Here is a 5,790-nt window from a genome sequence, read left to right on the forward strand (position 1 = left end):
TGGATGTATCTAAGAAATTTACATCAAAGAGGCTTAGTTGCATTTATAAAATGCAGCTTGATAGGGTGTAGACAACACTGAGATAATAATGTACTGAATTACATTAAATTGCACAGTGTCTGAGAGAGTTTAATGGCAGGAGAAAAGAATGTAATATGAAACTTTCTTCCAAGAGAAAAAGTCAAGCTCTTACTACTACCAGAGTAAAGTCTAGAAGCAAAGGAACATAATTTTATATCAGTAAGTCTCAGGTTGATATGATCATACTTGGAAAAGAAAGAATAAAAATAAGTGACATATAATAAGAATAATAAAATGCATAAATAGGTACATTTAATGCATATCTACAGAGTATGGTTATATCCTATATAATTTTTAATGTGAAATCATTTAAATAGAAACATACAAAAAATTCAGTTTGGTGGCATGTCAGGCTTTGTTCTCTTGTCCATATACATACACTCCTTTATTGAAATCATCCATATGAGTTTAAATTTCAACTAGATACTTACTGTTTCCAAATACATGACTATAGATCAAACCTGTTTTCCAAAGAAGATGCACAAATTCTACTTCCTACTCAAAAATCTCCTCTTACTCATCTAATAGACACCTAAAACGTAACATGTCCCAAATTGGCAATCATGACTATTCTTTCCAACTTTTCATACCCATGTTAAAGTGTACTTTAAAATAAAAATTGTAATTCTCATGAGTATATAAAATGAACACATGCCCAGACCAGCAGAGGCAGCAGCCGGAGCAGCCGCAGCCTGCGCCCTCTCCCGCCCGCCCGCCCTCCGCCGCCCTCCACCCGCCCCGGGGTCTCTTTCCCCCTTCCTCCTCCTCCTCCTCCACCCCCCCTTCCTCCTCCGCCCGCCCGCAGGGCCCCCCTTGCCTTCCCGCCCGCCCCTATTGTTCCGCCCCCGGCCTCCCGCCCTTCCCCTTCCCGCCCGCTCCCCTTTTCCCCTCAGTCGTCTCGCGCCTGCAGTTTTTTGGCTTTCACCCTCACCAGTGACCAAAGACTTGACCACTCAAAGTCCCGCTCCCTATAACACTGCTCGACATGGACACCGGTGTGATTGAAGGTGGATTAAATGTCACCCTCACCATCCGGCTACTTATGCATGGAAAGGAAGTTGGCAGTATCATCGGAAAGAAAGGAGAATCAGTTAAGAAGATGCGAGAGGAGAGTGGTGCACGTATCAACATCTCAGAAGGGAATTGTCCTGAGAGAATTATCACTTTGGCTGGACCCACTAATGCCATCTTTAAAGCCTTTGCTATGATCATTGACAAACTGGAAGAGGATATCAGCAGCTCTATGACCAATAGCACAGCTGCCAGTAGACCCCCAGTCACTCTAAGGCTGGTGGTCCCTGCTAGTCAGTGTGGCTCTCTCATTGGAAAAGGTGGTTGCAAGATCAAGGAAATCCGAGAGAGTACAGGGGCCCAGGTCCAGGTGGCAGGGGATATGCTCCCTAACTCAACTGAGCGGGCCATCACCATTGCTGGCATTCCGCAATCCATCATTGAGTGTGTCAAACAGATCTGCGTGGTCATGTTGGAGTCCCCCCCGAAGGGCGTGACCATCCCGTACCGGCCCAAGCCGTCAAGCTCTCCAGTCATCTTTGCAGGTGGTCAGGCCTATACCATTCAAGGACAGTATGCCATTCCACAGCCAGATTTGACCAAGCTGCACCAGTTGGCAATGCAACAGTCTCATTTTCCCATGACACATGGCAACACCGGATTCAGTGGCATTGAATCCAGCTCTCCAGAGGTGAAAGGCTATTGGGGTTTGGATGCATCTGCTCAGACTACTTCTCATGAACTCACCATTCCAAACGATTTGATTGGCTGCATAATTGGGCGTCAAGGCGCTAAAATCAATGAGATCCGTCAGATGTCTGGGGCGCAGATCAAAATTGCGAACCCAGTGGAAGGATCTACTGACAGGCAGGTTACCATCACTGGATCTGCTGCCAGCATTAGTCTGGCTCAATATCTAATCAATGTCAGGCTTTCCTCGGAGACGGGTGGCATGGGGAGCAGCTAGAACAATGCAGATTCATCCATAATCCCTTTCTGCTGTTCACCACCACCACCCATGATCCATCTGTGTAGTTTCTGAACAGTCAGCGATTCCAGGTTTTAAATAGTTTGTAAATTTTCAGTTTCTACACACACTTTATCATCCACTCGTGATTTTTTAATTAAAGCGTTTTAATTCCTTTCTCTGTTCAGCTGTTAATGCTGAGATCCATATTTAGTTTTATAAGCTTCTCCCCCTCCCCCCCTTTTTTTTTTTTTTTTTTTTTTTTTTTTTTGGCTCATGAATTTTTCTGTTTGTCATGGAAAATGTAAGAGTGGAATATTAATACATTTCAGTTTAGTTCTGTAATGTCAGGAATTTTTCAAAAAAAATTAAAAGATGGACTGGAGCTTTTTCTTTGTGAATAGAAACTGGATGCCACAGTGAAAAAAAAAAAAATAAAATGAACACATGTTTAAATGTATTTAATTAACTACTATAAAAAATCAATAGGATTTTATGATCAGTTTCAAAGACAATACAAAGAGCAGACACATTTATAGATAAAAAATGTTGAAAGGAATGTACAAATAAAAGTAAAATTTTTCCTCTATTGTTCTCTATTGTTGGAAGATAATAGAAACTTTAACTGGGCAGAATTTACATGTTTATCTGTAGACAATAATTACTTTGCATTACTCTTATATAGATACAAATTCCAGAGTGTAACTTATGAACGATGAAAAACTCAAAGATACCTATAAAATAAGAATCAGATAACCTGGAAAGATGTTTCTAAACAATGCATTTTTTTTTCATTAAAGTACAATTTTTCTGTATACTTGGAATCTTCCTTATTTCAGTTTCTGATAATTCATTCTTCCATTTGCTTGGAACCAAAACAGTGGAGTTATTCTTAACTCTTTTCTGTTCCTTAAGCTATATACAAATCAGATTCATTAGGATACAGTGTTGGCACTATTTTCAAAACATATATAGAACCTGACAATTTCGTTTCACCTATAATGTTATCATCTTTTACAAACTTCTCTCATTTCTCACCAGTTTTCTGAATAGTCTGTTAATACACAGCTAATTTATTTCCTTGTTTCCTTCTTCTAATATCTATTGAGTGATTATTTTTAGTATGGAAATGAATTCATGTCATTCCTTTTTAGTGCCTTCTAATTTTTCTTCCTTTCCATCTAAAACCCTTACCAAGTCTTACAAGACCCTATGTAATCTGCACTTATTAACTCTCTGACTTACTTGTTGCTCTTTACTCACTCTGCTGTAGCCACTCAGGTCTCCTTGCTATTCTTCCAACATGCCATGCTTATCCCAGCTTGTTCTGGCTTTTTTTTCTGTTTGGACTTGTTAACAGATATACACTGGCTAACTCCCTTATCTCACTGTATCTTTGCTAAATTCTCACCTTATCAGTGTAGTTCTGATCATTTTATTTTAAACTGAAAACTGCCTTACCTTCCCACTCTCACCCTCATCTCTCCCCTTTTCCTCTTATAATTTCTAACACTTCATGTAAACTATTTACTAAGCATGTATATTGTTTACTGTTTCTGTACCCTTATTAGAAGTTCCTAAAGAGCCAGATGTTTTTATCTGCTTTCTTCACTGATAAGGTCAAACATCTAGAAATGTGCCTGAAGTTCAATAGGTACTCAATAATATTTGCTGAGCATAAACATAAATGGGTAATGAGTTTGCTGACAATTCAAGGCAGCTGGAGGATCCTTTAGTTTGGGTAATAGGTAGAAAATTACCAAGGACAATAATGGTAGGCAGAGTTGTGGTAGCATGTAGCTTTCTTGGTCAGGAAGAAGCTAAAAACATACTTTTACTAATTGGGAATTCACCCCCAATTCAGAAGAAATGTGTTTATCAAATATGAACATAGAAAAAGAGAATATTTAAAAGAGATGTAGTAGATATTAAGTAGGGTTCATGTATGTGCACTGTGAGAACCTGAAGAGGTTAAGAAAAAGGTCGTAAAAAGTTTGAGAACAAGCAGTGATTATGAAAAGAAAGACAATATGATTTAGAACAAAAAACTTAAAAGCAATAATATCAAATGAAGTATTAGTCTTTCTAAATAAAATAAAGTAATATATTTCAATGCTTGTATATAGATTCTATAAATTATATCTTGCTAAACTATTACTAAAAAATGAAAGAAAATAAAGCCATCTGGAAAATAGAAATTATTTTTCCCATGTCTTCAGCAAAAATAATCACTGAAATATTTACTTAGTAAGAAAAAAAGAATAAAATTGGAATATCATGGAGTTCAAGAAGGAACAAAAATGACTAAAGAATTATAAAGACTTATTTCACTATTCATAGTAAAAATATTAATAATGATTGTATTAGTTCCTCTTTATCCATGGGAGATATGTCCCGTGACCTCCAGTGGATGCCTGAAACTACACATAGTACCAAATTCCATATATCCTATGTGTTTTCCTCTTCATATATACTTATGGTAAAGTACAATTTAAAAATTAGGCACAGTAGAAGACTAACAACAATAACTAAAATTAAATGTAAAATTTTAACAATACACTATAGTAATAAAAATTTGAATGTGGTGTATCTCTCAAAGTATTATATTATATTTACCTTTCTTTTTGTAATAATGTGAGAAGATACAGTGTCTACATGATAAGTTGAAGTGAGATGAATGGCACTGTGCAATATTGTTAGGTTATTATTGACCTGCTGAGGTTACTTCAAAAGGAGGATCAGCTGTTTCAGGTCACCTGGATCACCAAACCATGATGGCGTTTATGGATGGATTTCAGAAGCAGACTATGTTAATCACTGGGGACCTTTGGTAGTTGAAGTTATCTTTCTTTGTTGTTTTTATTGTTGCTGAAATTTTTTGGAAGAATATTGTAAACAGCAGTTGTTGTCTTTTTCTTTTAAACTCATCAAAATGTTGTAGATATTGTAATCCTTTGGAGATTACATGAGTTACTTTAATGCTTAGACCATATTTGACACCTTATTCCTTTAATTTCTGTGCAGTTTGAAACATTTTGGCAAATTTTGTTAATGTCCATATTGCTAATTCTGCATCAGCTTTTTTTCTTTTACACTTTTTATTTCCTCTGTAGATGACTCAACATCTACTTACAACTCCTTATTTGTTAACACTTCTAGTATGCCTTTAATATATTCTTACACTTCTTCATTAAGCTTATTTGCAAATTAGTCTCTACAAAGTTGTCTTACTGTGTCAATTATTTTTCTAATATCTTAATCAATCCACAGGAAGCCTTTAAAATCTTTCATACCTTCAGTCTATAAGTTCTTTCAGCATACATTTACAGTTTACTGTTTTAATTCACTCGTTATAATTTTGAAAAACATTACTCCATCATTGGTCATGAATGATTTCTAGCATAACATTATGAAGAGGTTAAAATCATCTTCAATTGATGATTGAGTATGATCAAACACCAGGTGGATATACATGGTCTTAACAAAGCAAACAACTCCCTGTTTAGTGGCTAAGACAATTAAGTTGGTTTTAGAGGTACAAATAAAATCTCAACATTTTTATTTTCATAGTAACAAATTCAGGACAGCCAGATGCATTATATATTATTAATAGGATTATTGTTCCAGCCCTTCCTCTTCCAAATATTTTTTTCAATTCAGGAATGAAGCATTGGTGGAACTCTTGTAAAAAAAGACCACTGTCACCTACATTGGTGAATTGTTATCAGAAC

At 36.4% G+C, this 5,790-nt stretch overlaps 1 pseudogene; it reads left to right on the forward strand.

The window, feature by feature from the left end:
• Positions 1–906: 906 nt before the first annotated feature.
• Positions 907–2,236, forward strand: LOC109701860 (poly(rC)-binding protein 2 pseudogene; annotated as a pseudogene).
• The last annotated feature ends 3,554 nt before the right edge of the window (positions 2,237–5,790 follow it).

The sequence above is a fragment of the Castor canadensis genome, chromosome 4, assembly GCF_047511655.1.
Source record: "Castor canadensis chromosome 4, mCasCan1.hap1v2, whole genome shotgun sequence".
Lineage (NCBI taxonomy): Eukaryota > Metazoa > Chordata > Mammalia > Rodentia > Castoridae > Castor > Castor canadensis.